Genomic DNA, 15,812 nt, shown 5'->3' on the forward strand with positions numbered 1-15,812 from the left:
TACTCGCTGCACTGTACTCTGACACGCACCAACGCACCTCTGCGTATGTGGACTGCTGCCAGCGCCACCGTGCGACGACCGCAGGTCAAAAGCATCGCATGGTCATGCCCCGAGGTGATCGAGGTGATTTAAACCCACAAACCGCCCACCAGAGCGCTGTTTCACCATGTATCAGCATTATCCTTAATTTATTAGCATGAATGTGGGCACGGCTCGGCCGAGCGCCTACACCCACTGGCCACCTGCGCAACAGACCCGTCAGGCGGGTTGCGAGCGTGTAGGGGCCATTCCCCCCCCCGGCCGTCAAGCAGAGACCCGTCACGGCCGCAGTCACCCGGTGGTGTCAGATACGGCGGTAGAGGTCACGACGTACATCAACTTGTTTATTACGCATAGATGCGTGACTGAAAATAACGCACCAAGTATTCTGCAGCGAGCAGACCACTTAAGACCGCGCACAGATCAGATAAGGCATTCTTCATCGAGTAAGCTGCTGGGCCAGGTGCTGGTAGCCCACAACGGGCTAACTGCGGTGCACCCAAGAGGACGTGTCACAGTCCACCGCCAGCTCCGTCGCCGAGTCATTCTCCGAGAGAGACGCAAGAGTCCCATCCATTACCAGTGAAAGTGTGGCATTTGACACTGAATCAACAGTTTGGACTTGCAATTAATACTGGTCGTTAACTTTGTCTACATCGAATTCTAAGCCTCTCTGCCATTGTCGACCTCGCTTATCAATCTCGAAAGAGTAACTGACCTACTTGTCAGTATCCGAAATTACGCTGATAGCCATTTCAGTTGGTTAAAGTACTTTTCAGTACCAGCTTTCAGACAGAACTAATTACTTGATGTTATAACTTTTGTCCTTACAAGAATTGGCCTTATGCCAAGAGTTATTTTGTTGTCTGCGCATTTAGCCAGCAAATATTTGTTCTTGTTGTAGTTCGAGATTCAGTCGAATTGTTGTTTCTTAAGTAGGCCTCCATTCCGCAAGTCAGCGATTACGGAGTTGTCTTAACTTACAGGAAATAAACTTTGTTTCTCTCGTCTCGACAATCTTTCTTGTCCGCTGACTGCAGGTATAGCAGAAGGACGTTAAAACGTAATGTTGGTAAATGACCAGACACAAAAGGATAACTGCAAATAAATAAACATAAGTCATTAAATGTAAAAAAAATTACAAAAAAATGTATAAGCAGATGTAACATGTTAAGTGAAGTTTGAGAAATGCTGGGTGATCAAAAAGTCAGTATAAGTTTGAAAACTTAATAAACCACGGAATAATGTAGATAGAGAGGTAAAAATTGACACACATGCTTGGAATGACATGGGGTTTTATTAAAACAAACAAAAAACAAAGTTCACAAAATGTCCGACAGATGGCGCTGGACAGCAAAACGTCAGTGACTGCGCATGACAATCGTGTATAAAAGGAGCTGTACTGACAGAGAGAATCAGATGCGCCAGCAGTCGCAGCATGTTGACGTTACCTGAAAAGGCGCTTTTAGTGAAGCAGTATTATCAGAATGGGGGATGTGCTAGTTTAGCGTTACGATTCTATCACCATAGGAAGGGGATTCGAACGGGTAAAGGTCCGTTGACAAATGCAGCTGTGGCGAGAATGATTTCGAAGTTCGAAGCCACGAGTTGTATAGACGATAGACTCCGTAGTGGCCGACCGAGCACAAGGCGTAATGCTGCTGAGACAGTTCAGGAAGAAATGGAGACTGTAGTGGGTTCGTCTATGCACGGGAAAGTCAGCGCTCGTGCAGTAGCACGTCACACCAGCATTCCAAACACTACTGTTTGGTTGGCACTTAGGCGTACCCTCCGATGTTATCCGAACAAAATCCATCAGCATCATGAACTGTCACCTGGCGATTTAGTGAAGCGGAGGGTATTTGCGGTGTGGGCTTTTCAAAAGATGGCGGAAGATGACGCTTGGTTGAGTAACGTGTTGTGGACCGACGAAGCTCATTTCACGCTCCGAGGATCTGTCAACGCCAACAACTGCAGAATTTGGGCTACTGAAAATCTTAAAACTGTCGTGGAAACTCCATTGCACGACGAGAAAGTCACGGTATGGGTTAGATTTACCACATCTACCGTTATCGGGCCTTTTTTCTTCGAAGAAATGCGTGATTCTGGTTTTGTAACTGCTACCGTGACGAGTGAGAGGTACGCCGATATGTTACAGAATCGCATTATCCCCAGCCTGGCTGATAAACACCTGCACCTATTGTTGAGGAATGATGGTGGACATATTGAGCATTTCCTGTAAAGAACATCATCTTTGTTTTGTGTTACTTTGTTACGCTAATTATTGCTACTTTGGTCAGATGAAGCGCCATCTGTCGGGCATTTTTTTGAACTTTTGTATTTTTTGGGTTCTCATGAAGCCCCATGTCATTCCAAGCATGTGTGTCAATTTGTACCTCTCTATCTACATTATTCCGTGATTTATTCAGTTTTCAAATTTATACTGACTTTTTGATGACCCGGTACATTTGATTCACTGAGCAAAGCTGTCACCTCAGATACTTCCTGAACCTTTTAAGATATCGCAGTTCTATTTTCAGTCAAATGAATTGTGTAAAAATCCTCACCAAATGACGAAGACTATTGTCGTAACTATATTAACTACAGAGATATCGTTATGAACTGCGCTCTTTCAGATGGAACTATGGCAATCTCTGCTGGTAGCATAGAAGTTCTAAACGAAACTAATTTAACGGCGATTCACACTTCAAAATTCGATTACTGGTTTCTGTGAAATTACAATATTTAGAACTTAGGACTTACCTGATTTGAACATGAAACCGTTTGCTGTCTTCTGCGGAGATTTGTGGTGTTATACGCTGCAACTTGGCGAAGGTAAGAGAATCTGCTTGTAAAAACACAAGAAAACTTTCAAGTTAGTGTGACTGGAGTTAGGGCAATGGACTACGACCTGTTAAGAGTTCGTGGCGAAGAGTCATGGCAAGAGCAGAGGACACGTGCACAGAGTAATGTGGGATTGGGGTGGAACTGGAGAGGTATTTGGTGTACATGGCGCTGGCATTAACGTGAAATACAGAAAGAATAGCCAGCGTCGTTTGTTGGACGATATATGTCTGTGTGATGGGCATTTTGGAGAATTTTGATTACAAAACGGACTATACCTTCTGTAGGTGGATCAGGACGTAGCAAGTTTTTCGGAGTCGTGTGTCGATAGCACTGATCGGGACTGTTAATTCTGTTTTGGTGGGAGGAGTCATAGCCTGGAGCTGGGTGGGACAAGTGTTACCTAGAGGAGAGGGTTGTATGCTGGGAACAACAGGCATATGTTTTTTTCCCTGACACTAAAGATAAAGCGGACTATTTGAGTTGTGAGCCATTGCACATCACATTCAGGCTTTTGATACTGTTCCTCACAAGGGACTTCCGATCAAATTACGTGCCTACAGGAATCGTCTCTGTTGTGCTACTGGATTCGTGAGTTCCTGTCAGAGAGGTCACAGGTCAGGTAATTGAAGGAGAGTCGTCGAGTAAATTAGGAGTAATATCTGGCGTTCCCCAAGGAAGTGTTATGGGTCCTATGCTGCTCCTGATCTATATACATTAGCTAGGAGACAATCTAAGCAGCGCTCTTAGATTTTTTCCACATGATGCATTCAGTTACTGTCTTGTAAAGTAATTAGAAGATAAAAGGCAATTCCAAAATGATTTAGTCGACATACCTGTATGGCCCGAAAAGTGGCGATCGACTCTAAATAATGAGAAGTGTGAAGTCATTCATATCAGTACTAAAGAGACTCCGCTAAACTTGGTTTACACGAGAAATCACACACATCTAAACATTGTCAATTCATCTAAATACCTTGACGATTACAATAACGAATAACTTAAACTGTAATGATCATATAGACATTGTTATGCTGAAAGCGAACGAAAGACTGCGATTTATTGGCAGAGGATTTGGAAGATGCAACAGGTCCAATAAAGAGACTGCCTTCGCTACGCTTGTCCGTATTGCTGTGCAGTGCGGGATCCGCGTCAGGTGGAACTGGCGGAGAACATCGAAAATGACCAGAAAAGGGCAGCCTGTTTCGTATTATCGCGAAACAGGGCAGAGAGTATGACAAATATGAAACGCGAGATCTTTTCGTAAAATTTCAATCACCAACTTTGCCCTGCGAATGCGAAAATATTTTGCTGGGTGTCACCTGCAAAGGGAGAAATGATCATCGTAATAAAATAAGAGAAATCAGAGCTCTCCCGGAAATATTTAAGTGTTCGTTTTTCCCATGCTCGAAGATCGTTCGATGGAACTTCTGCCAGGAACTTAATTTTGAATTGTTGAGTAGTCATCTTCATGTATAAATATCAGACCAGTTCATAAGGGGAACAAGATGCCATAATTCAGAATATTTGGGAGGGGATTTTTAGTTCTGGCCTTTGTCTTAGAGCCAATGCAAATCTTCCGAAAACCTTTGTCAGAAATGGGTGTTGCTAATTACTTTTAATTTAATTCTGGGACAGACCAATATTATGAAAGCCTAGTGCTTACGTAAAACAATTTGTTTATGTGAATACAGAGTAAACTTGATGACGTGCACCGTAATTGTAGCTGCCAGTGACAAGTTACTGTTGGAATACAACACATTTTTGTTTAACAGTTATATACGTGCCCTCTGCTAGGCATTGAGGAGTGGCACTGGCCAGAATTTCGCACTTCAGCCATTGGATTATACATGTTACATATTTCTAAATTAATAATTTAAGTTTTTTGACACAACTATTGTAATTTGATTCACTTACATTCTTTATAGATCAGTGGCGCAGTGGTTAGCACATTGGACAACGATTCAAATCCCCATCTGGCCAGTCAGATTTAGATGTTCGGTGATTTCCCTGAACATCGGGATGGTTCCTTTCCAAATAGCACGGCTGATTTCCTTACCCGGCCTTCTGTAATCGGAGCTTTTGCTCCGTCTCTACTGCCGGGACTCTGATCGTCCTTTCTTCCTCTCTTCATTATGAGGATGATATAAAAGAGGCCCCTGCTAATTGTACATAGCGACTTGGATGTGGGAAATATACGAGAGGATATTACTTGGAAGAGGACATGAGACGTCTATGAGTGAAGGAATTTCAAATGTTTCAAATGGCTCTGAGCACTATGGGACTTAGCATCTGAGGTCATCAGTCCTCTAGAACTTAGAACTATTTAAACCTAACTAACCTAAGGACATCACACACATCCATGCCCGAGGCAGGGTTCGAACCTGCGACGGTAGCAGCGGCGCGGTTCCGGACTGAAGCGTCTAGAACCGCTCAGCCACAGCGGCCGGCAGTGAAGGAACTGATAGAGAGCGTACACCGGGTGGTTATAATTACACTTTCCCTACTTAACACGTTATAACACGGAAGCTAATTACCGTACGTGTGCCAAACTTGGTAGCATTAATGTCCAGATTATGGGGTGTATGATTTACAGGCGTCACGGCGCCACCGTTCAGTTCCAACTATGGACACTAGCTCCCGTGATCAGGCATCATGATTCATGTTCTTACACACCTGAAGAGTCGCAGTGCACTGGTTGAGGTCTCGACATGAGCTTGAATTGAATAAAAGGAGCAGCGCATTATTGGTGAAGGTCTGTTATCAAAACAACAGTAATGCTGCAGCTGCACTTCGAGAATATTGCCGGCTGAAAGGATTACGGAAGGGTCGTCTTTCTCCACCTACTGTGCCGAGCATGACGAAGAAGTTTGAATCAACTGGAGAGCTGGGCGTCGCCTGGGAAAGAGGCCGAGGACAGGTTGCACCACAGGTGGTTGATGAAATCGCTGTTGCTATGGCGGGCATTGCTGCGCGCAATTCCCGATCGTCAGGCAGTGTGCGTGCTGTGTCACGACAGTTGAACATCCCGTGGTCCATTCCGCGGAAGGTACTTCGAACCATTCGCAAATGGAGTTCGTACAAGATCCATATCGTACAGCAGCTTGCGCCACAGGACAGACAACGACTTACTGACTTTGCTCTCCACTTTCTCGCAACGACTGAAGTTGACGAGAGCTGGCCTTGGACCATCCTATGGACAGACGAAGTGCATTTTTCTCTGACAGGTGAGGTGAACTCACAGAACTGCCGAGTGTGGGGATCTACACCTCCAGTCTCCGTCCATGAAGTTCCTCTGTATGGTAAACATGTCACCGTATGGTGTGGCTTCACGGCTACTTTCACCATTGGCCCCTTCTTTTTTGACCAGCATAGCGCTCAAGTACCAGAGACGTGTAGAGTGAATGGCCAGCGTTACTGCGATACGCTTGGCCAGCATTTCATACCCGTTCTGTAGGAGACAAACTGAACTGAATAGTTTTCATGCAGGAGGGGACCTCACCGCACATAACTCGGGAAGTTCACCTGCTTCTCCGAAACACATTTGGAAACGATCGAATTATCAGCCGATCGTTTACAAATGCTTGGCCGCCACGATAACCTGATTTCACTCCCTGTGATTTCTGGTTGTGGAGCTACCTGAAGGACAGGGTTTACCAAGGGAACATCCACACATGTGCCAATCTGAAGCGCAGCATATCAAAAGAGGTAACGAGAATGCCTATGGTCATGCTTCGTTCTGCTGTGCAGAATGCATTCCTGCGCCTTCAGACTCTTCCAGATACTGGCGGAAGCCATATTGGGCCCTTTTGTAGCAGTAATGGTACCGGTATGCAATGGTATGATGTACCGTAGCAGCACATTAAAGGTGTTTCCATTGAACAAATTCTGCATTATTTCTCTTCCCCATGTTCTTGACATTAATGCTACCAAGTTTAGTACTCGTTCGGTAGTTTTCGTGATAAAAGGTGTTAAATGGGGAAAGTTTAATTGCAACCATCCGGTATGCTTAAGAGATGAGTTGTAAGTAGGCTGTTTAGGTTTTTATATTGGTAACGCCACGTAGCGCTCTGTATGAAAATCACTGGCTGTGCTGTGTGCAGTCTGTGGCTGGTTGGCATTGTTAGAATATTCGCCATTGTAGTGTTGGGCAGTTGGCTGTTCACAGCGCGTAGCGTTGCGCGGTTGGAGGTGAGCCGCCAGCAGTGGTGCATATGGGGGGAGAGATGGCAGAATTTTGAGAGCGGATGATCTGGACGTGTGTCCATCAGAGACAGTAAATTTGTAAGACTGGATGTCATGAACTGATATATATATATTATGACTTTTGAACACTATTAAGGTAAATACATTGTTTGTTCTCTATCAAAATCTTTCATTTGCTAACTATGCCTGTCAATAGTTAGTGACTTCAGTAGTTAGATTCTTTTATTTAGCTGGCAGTATTGGCGCTCGCTGTATTGCAGTAGTTCGAGTAACGAAGGTTTTTGTGAGGTAAGTGGTTCATGAAAGGTGTAGGTTATTGTTAGTTAGGGCCATTCTTTTGCAGGGATTATTGAAAGTCAGATTGCGTTGCGCAAAAAAATATTGTGCGTCAGTTTAGTGTTGATCCGAATAAGTAAAGAGAGAAATGTCTGAGTACGTTCAGTTTTGCTCAGCTGTTTGAAAAGTAAATAACGTAAGTGGTTTATCAGCACAATCATTCATAAATTTTCCAAAGGGGGCGTTTCAGAGTGGGATGGCAGCTGCGGATAGTAGGAGTGGGCTGGGCGTTCATTTGGGACGGGAGGAGCAGAAAACTTCATGGTTACAAAATGAATGATTGATTTCAGGGATACGTTCATCGTCTCGAAGGAGAAGACGGTTGAAATTTTGGTAGTACGGACGTGGAGTACTGAACGGTGGAGGGAAGGCGGGACATGCTGGCTGATGCGTGGCAGCAGAAAAGGCTCTGAAGGTTAGGCAAGAGTATGCAGTGTTAGACTCACGTTTATGGAAGGTATATGAGAGGCAAAGTGGTGGGTACTCTAGAAGCTGGTTCGGGACGTGTGTGGAGAAAACTAATTAGATACGGAAAGCGAGGCACAGTGAACGTCGTTCCACTATTTCGGGGAAGTGGTCCAACGTGCTAAATTTGCCTAGGTAAGAATGGAGCGGATGGTGCAGCCTAATAAAAACAAAAGTATCGACTCCAACTCTGTGCCACAGTAAGAGGTTCGGCCTGTACCGTCGCCTCGGAGCGGACAGCAGCTCGTGAGCGCACGTAATGCAGTACGGATAGAGGGGCGCCGTGGGGAGTGGGAACAGCACAGCAGGAGCAGAAGAGGTCCGCGGATGAGTGCGGTGGGCCCTGGGCGACTGATCGCGCGCCTAATCACGGGTCCTCCTCTCGCGGCCGCTATCGACAGCGCCGGGGTCGATGGCTCGAAACGCCAGCGGCAGATATCGGCCGCCCGCCTCTGCGCGGAGACGTCAGGCGCAGCGCGTGCTACTCAATACCCACCGGCAGCCGGGGCGCGGCCAGCCGTGGAGGGCCAAGCGCAGCAGGCGCGGGCCCAGGGAGAAGGCGAGGTCATTAGCGTTGGCACGCCTGACCAGCACGCGTGAACAAGCGTTCTGTACAAGCGTGCACAATCCCTCACGCCTCTGTATAGCTCGAGAGTGTATGTGCAAGCATCAACTTGTACCCGAAATACACTGAAGACATTGCCTAATATCGTGTAGAGCCCCCGCGAACACGCCGGGACTCGAACCCGGGATCTCCTGCTTACATGGCAGACGCTCTATCCATTTGAGCCACCGAGGGCACAGAGGATAGCGCGACTGCAGGGACTTATCTTGAAAGGTATGTGCTAAGATCTGATCAGGGTAGCTCCAGAAAATAGTCGGTAGTTGCCAACCGCTAGGTTGAACGAGTATAATGTCTTTGAGTAGGAGGTTCTCTGATGGTTAAGAGAGCTGGGCACGCACAGTAAAAACCGAGGGGTCGCAGGTAGGTGCCCAGAGAAAGCACACGTGTGCAGACAGCTGACAGCTTTAAGGCAGGTGCCGCAGCTAGGTGCCCGGAGGAAGCAGACGCGTGGTGACAGCTGTAAGGTAGGTCGCGCTCGCTGCCCCAGACCAAACCTTAGCACGTAAATGAGAGAAGATATACAATGATTTCAAACTGGTTTTGTTAGATAATATTCAGAGTTAGGATTTGTATGTCCGACGTTTGACACAATAAGCGTTTGGTAAAATTTTTGGAAGAATGTTTCGTTCTACGGTATGTTTTGTGTATGACTTAAAATTTTTAACAATATATACACACCTGGAAATTGAAATAAGAACACCGTGAATTCATTGTCCCAGGAAGGGGAAACTTTATTGACACATTCCTGGGGTCAGATACATCACATGATCACACTGACAGAACCACAGGCACATAGACACAGGCAACAGAGCATGCACAATGTCGCCACTAGTACAGTGTATATCCACCTTTCGCAGCAATGCAGGCTGCTATTCTCCCATGGAGACGATCGTAGAGATGCTGGATGTAGTCCTGTGGAACGGCTTTCCATGCCATTTCCACCTGGCGCCTCAGTTGGACCAGCGTTCGTGCTGGACGTGCAGACCGCGTGAGACGACGCTTCATCCAGTCCCAAACATGCTCAATGGGGGACAGATCCGGAGATCTTGCTGGCCAGGGTAGTTGACTTACACCTTCTAGAGCACGTTGGGTGGCACGGGATACATGCGGACGTGCATTGTCCTGTTGGAACAGCAAGTTCCCTTGCCGGTCTAGGAATGGTAGAACGATGGGTTCGATGACGGTTTGGATGTACCGTGCTCTATTCAGTGTCCCCTCGACGATCACCAGTGTTGTACGGCCAGTGTAGGAGATCGCTCCCCACACCATGATGCCGGGTGTTGGCCCTGTGTGCCTCGGTCGTATGCAGTCCTGATTGTGGCGCTCACCTGCACGGCGCCAAACACGCATACGACCATCATTGGCACCAAGGCAGAAGCGACTCTCATCGCTGAAGACGACACGTCTCCATTCGTCCCTCCATTCACGCCTGTCGCGACACCACTGGAGGCGGGCTGCACGATGTTGGGACGTGAGCGGAAGACGGCCTAACGGTGTGCGGGACCGTAGCCCAGCTTCATGGAGACGGTTGCGAATGGTCCTCGCCGATACCCCAGGAGCAACAGTGTCCCTAATTTGCTGGGAAGTGGCGGTGCGGTCCCCTACGGCACTGCGTAGGATCCTACGGTCTTGGTGTGCATCCGTGCGTCGCTGCGGTCCGGTCCCAGGTCGACGGGCACGTGCACCTTCCGCCGACCACTGGCGACAACATCGATGTACTGTGGAGACCTCACGCCCCACGTGTTGAGCAATTCGGCGGTACGTCCACCCGGCCTCCCGCATGCCCACTATACGCCCTCGTTCAAAGTCCGTCAACTGCACATACGGTTCACGTCCACGCTGTCGCGGCATGCTACCAGTGTTAAAGACTGCGATGGAGCTCCGTATGCCACGGCAAACTGGCTGACACTGACGGCGGCGGTGCACAAATGCTGCTCAGCTAGCGCCATTCGACGGCCAACACCGCGGTTCCTGGTGTGTCCGCTGTGCCGTGCGTGTGATCATTGCTTGTACAGCCCTCTCGCAGTGTCCGGAGCAAGTATGGTGGGTCTGACACACCGGTGTCAATGTGTTCTTTTTTCCATTTCCAGGAGTGTATATCAACATTCTGTTTCTAAGAGCCCGAATCATAATCCAACTCCTTTGCTTAAATTTAATATGAAAATGAGTAGTAAAGCTACCCACCAATGATTTTACCGGATATTCACGGTACCATCGTAAAATGGTCGTACGGGAAATTCCCCACTTCATCACTACCTCGTAGAAGTTGTGTCCCATCGCTCGTGCGCCTATTATACCACAAAGTTCAAACTCACTTAAATCTTGATAATCTACCATTGTAGCTGCTGTAACCGATATAACACTTGTTGTCTTATATAGGCTTTGTCGACTGCAGCGCCGTATTCTGCTTGTTTACGTATCTCTGTATTTGAATACGCATGCCTATACCAGTTTCTTTGGCGCTTCAGTGTAAGTCGAATTCAAACGAAGATGTGCTCGCTTGTCTGCACCAAGATAGCGAATGATTCTCAGAGAGGTTAAATTTCTGGCACTGCGCTAGCTACATCAATGTAAAGTATGCAGAGATATTATCCTTAGCTGCCTCTGGCTCATTTTATTTTTATAATAATAAGATTTCCCTCGAACAGAGCAAGGAACTCATGAAGCCATCAAATCACTAAGAAACGACAAACCAAGTGGTGAAAACTCCGCTACAGCAGAATTATTGAAGTATTCAGAACCAAAGATTTTCCAATGCTTTCAGAAAACACGAGAGATGCAGTTAGTGAAACAAGACGAAGTAGGAAATAGAACTGGTCTCTAAATTTCAGTTGAAAAAAAGTTTGTGACAAATATCAAAAAATTCAAAAAAAATCATAGAAACACAAGCATGTAAATCACAACGAGTAAGTTAATTTGAATATATTGGAGAAACTACACAACAAAGTAGACTAGAAAAAATTTGGTGTAAGAGTTAACAAAACGGAGAGAGAGCATATAATTTCACAAAGAATATGTACAATAAGAAATATCTAGCGAAACAAAACTACTACTCTATACCACATTGGTAGGACCACAATGTTTACAGGGATTTGAATGCCTAACGACGAACTATAAGCATGGGGAATAGATGTACTTGAGCGGAAGATTATTAGAAAAATACTGAGTGCAATACAAACTACAGGTGGCTAATGAGCAGATCTACAAAAACACAGAGAAAAGATCAGAAGCAACGGATAAAAGACTGATCTTTTTTGGATACCTCTACCGAATGAATAGGAACAGACTCATTAAACGAAAACTCCTGTGTTTCTGGAAGAAGAAATCAGCTGTAGCATGGATTCCAGAAATAAGGAAATAACCAGAAATAGCAACATCAAAGAAACGGAAATTGCACAAAGAAACCATTTAAATATAAAACACTAAATTTACAAGGCTTTCAGTGCACAAGACACAAGAAATTTGGAACAATATGGACAGAAGAAAGGAAAACAGAACATGAGGAGAAGATGAAGGTGTACTAGAAAGACAGGAAACAACAACGAAAGAAGACGAATTGAAGTTGTTACGTGATCCTAGTTGGTTAATACGAAAATACACTGAAGCGCCAAAGAAACTCGTATAGACAAGCGTATTCAAATCCACAAATATGTAAACAGGCAGCATACTGCGCTGCGGTCGGCAACGCCTATGTAAGACAGCAAGTGTCTGGTACAGTTGTTAGATGGGTTACTGTTGTTACAATGGCAGGTTATCAAGATTTATGTGAGTCTGAACGTGATGTTATAGTCGGCGCACGAGCGATGGGACACAGCTTCTACGAGGTAGCGATGGAGTAATGATTTTCCCGTAGGACGTTTCACGAATGTACTGTGAATATCAGGAAATCAGCGAAACATCAAATCTCCGACGTCTCTGAGGCCGGAATAGATCCTGCAAGAAAGGGACAGCCGCTGTTGTGGCCGAGCGGTTCTAGGCGCTTCAGTCCGCAAACGCGCTGCTGCTGCTACGGTCGCAGGTTCGAATCCTGCCTAGGGCATGGACGTGTGTGATGTCCTTAGGTTAGTTAGGCTGAAGTAGTTCTAAGTTCTAGGGGACTGATGACCTCAGATGTTAAGTCCCATAGTGCTCAGAGGCATTTGAACCATTTAGAACGGAACAACGACGACTGAAGAGATTCGTTCAACGTGACAGCAATGCAACCCTTACGCAAATTGCCGCAGATTTCAATGCTGGACCATCAACAAGTATCAGCGTGCGATCCCTTCAACGAAACACCATCCATATGGGCTTTCGGAGCCACAGATCCACTCGTGTACCCTTGAAGACTGCATTACACAAAGCTTTACTGCCGGCCGGAGTGGCCGAGCGGTTCTAGGCGCTACAGTCTGGAACCGCGCGACCGCTGCGGTCGCAGGTTCGAATCCTGCCTCGGGCATGGATGGGTGTGATGTCCTTAGGTTAGTTAGGTTTAAGTAGTTCTAAGTTCTAGGGGACTGATGACCACAGCAGTTAAGTCCCATAGTGCTCAGAGCCATTTGAACCATTTTTTGAAAGCTTTACTCTTCGCCTGGGCAAGTCAACACCGACATTGGACTGTTGACGACTAGAAACATTTCACCTGGTCGGACGAGTCTCATTTCGAATTGTGTCGAGCGCATGGATGTGTACGGGTATGGAGACAACGTCATGAATCCATGGTCCCTACGAGTCGGCAGGGGACTCTTCAATCTGGTGGAGGCTCTGTAATGGTGTGGGGCGTGTGCAATTGCTCGATACTGGCATTCACAGGTCCTGACACAGTGACAATTAACACTCAGTTTTACATTGCTGTAGTGGACTATTGTGTTGTGAGTGTAAAAACACGTCTAAGAGACGATATTAATTTCACCGAGACTGTATGCTCGGGCATAAGTGGCGAAATGACAGGGATGATGGCTTCGGTATGGTTCATGACGACGAAACTGTCGCCGTTTGTTCGTCTGCCGACAACAACGATGATTGACTGACGAGAGCAGCCGCTCAGTCTGAAGAGATTATGACATACACAGCGAGTAAAGCAGCGGAATAAAGTAATGGCTTCTTAGAACTAATGCTAGTTAAGTGTATGCGCGATTCTGCAACACATGACAATCGAATCTGGCTCAAAAGAAACGTACATATTATTCCACTGTACAAAAAAATCAAAATGTTTTATTCAATATCTCATCAAAATTTGTTTATAAAATATATTTATGTGGTTAATGGGAAAAAAATATCATGTGTGTACGTTATTTAACATACGTCATTTTAATTTTTTCCTGAATTCCCAAATAATCCGGATTTCGGCTAATTTGAATGACCTACGTTACCACCTAGTCTGGATGAACAGGGTAATAGAATTTTAATCATAAGTAATAGTGATTATCCTACTACCTCTCTCGTAATTTCGCGATTTCACACAAGCTATCCTAGACGTAAGGATATTGTCGAGAAACGGCGCAGAATAGCGTAGTTCCCATCGAGGAATCATGGTCAGTTCCAGGTACTTCTTCAGATTTTTATTACAGGAAGGGGGGAGGGGAGGGGATAAAAACGGGTCCAGTCAACTTCGTGAGTCCAAACGAGGACCTGCTTGAACAAAGAAGCAGCAGTACAATCAGGACAGATCTGCTGGAAATAGCGACTGGAAGGATTGGTGATATTCTCATTTCATGACCGCGATCATAGGCCGTTCCTCATACTGCCTTGAGGGCTCCTCGAATCAGCCTCAACCCACAAGTCGTTTCCTGAATGAATGTGTGCCTGTACCAGTTGAAGTGAAGCTGTGAATACTAGTCAAGAGTTGAACCTAATGTCTGCGCTGTAAGAGCATTGCCCATAAAAGGCAAGGATCTGCGTTGGACTCGCAGTCTGGCGCACAAGTCCAATCTCGCAGAAAGTTTGGAGATACTTCGTTTTTTTGCACTTGCTGCTCGGTACAAGGCCGACCGCCTAATTTCTGATGGTGGGTCGTCATCTCAGAGCATCGTAGATATTCAGAAGCACTTGCAGAATGCCTATGGAGACCTGGCAGTGAACAAAGCGCGTTGAGTTGCTTGGCGAGCTGTCTGTCATCATAGCTTTAAAGTGATGTTTCGTAACAATGATCAATCTTTATTTACATTAATATATATATATATATATATATATATATATATATATATATATATATATATATATATATTACTCATTATTAAAATTCTATTACCCTGTTCATCCAGACTAGGTGGTAACGTAGGCCATTCAAATTAGCCGAAATCCGGAATATATATATATATATATATATATATATATATATATATAAAGTGTCTGCAGTTCATAGTCAGTTAATATTTAGATGTCTTCTTGCAACTGAGCCGTGGTAAAAATTGCTGTTTTGAAGAGCGCGCCGCAGCGCGTAGTGTGAAGCAGTCGCCCTCCGTTTCTGGCGGTGGCGCCGCTGTGGCAATCGCAGCTTTGGTGTCTTCCCCTGGTGGGAAAGGGGAAACGTGCATTTAAGGGACGCTATGAGCTCGCCAGTGGGTCAGTCTGGGTCAATCTCTCGTCCCCAGCTTGCTAGTCTGTCTCTCGTCCGCATTTGTTAGGGAGTGCTAGTATGTCTGTCGTTCGGATCAACCTTTAAAACCGGCAAAATGACTTTCCACTCCGCCAGTAAGAGAACTAAGCGAGTGGTCACCCGGTCGTGGCTTAATTCCTGCATCTGAGTCTGCGCGTTAGGCCGCCAGTCTGCTCGAGTTTGCTCAGGCAATGGTCATTGGCGGTTGGATCGATCGGTTGGTCGGTCGCGCACTGAGACACAAGATGACTTGTCCGCCTTGAGCGTCGGCGCATGTAAGGTTGCCAAGTGAGTCCAGTGGGCCGCGGCGTATAGCGAGGGGTAGTGACTCCGCGGTCGACACGAGAGCAACAGGAGTCAACCCACGACGTCGGTCTGGTCGGCGCGAGCTGCGACGCCGAGAGACGGGAGATCGGCGCGCCTTCCTGCGTCCGTTGAAGCGGCTGGCAGCGGACGGTTCGGGAGAGCGTTTTGGGGGTGCTGCGCCAGGTCTCCTCGAGTAATCGCAGTTTATTAGAAGTTAAGTGATTGGTGATATGTTGTTTGATTTACTCTTGCTAAATCCTACTTGTTTTCTTGGTGAGGTCAGCAGCCGTTTTGCTTGGGGGCGCCCCACCATTGTTCTCCGTTTGCCCACCTGCAGGAAGGTGGTTGTTTATAAACTGGGTGGTCCGGGTTGTTCGGATTGTTCGGTAATCTCCCTATCAATCTACCGTGCGT

This window comes from Schistocerca piceifrons, chromosome 9 (genome assembly GCF_021461385.2).
Source record: "Schistocerca piceifrons isolate TAMUIC-IGC-003096 chromosome 9, iqSchPice1.1, whole genome shotgun sequence".
NCBI classification, from domain to species: domain Eukaryota; kingdom Metazoa; phylum Arthropoda; class Insecta; order Orthoptera; family Acrididae; genus Schistocerca; species Schistocerca piceifrons.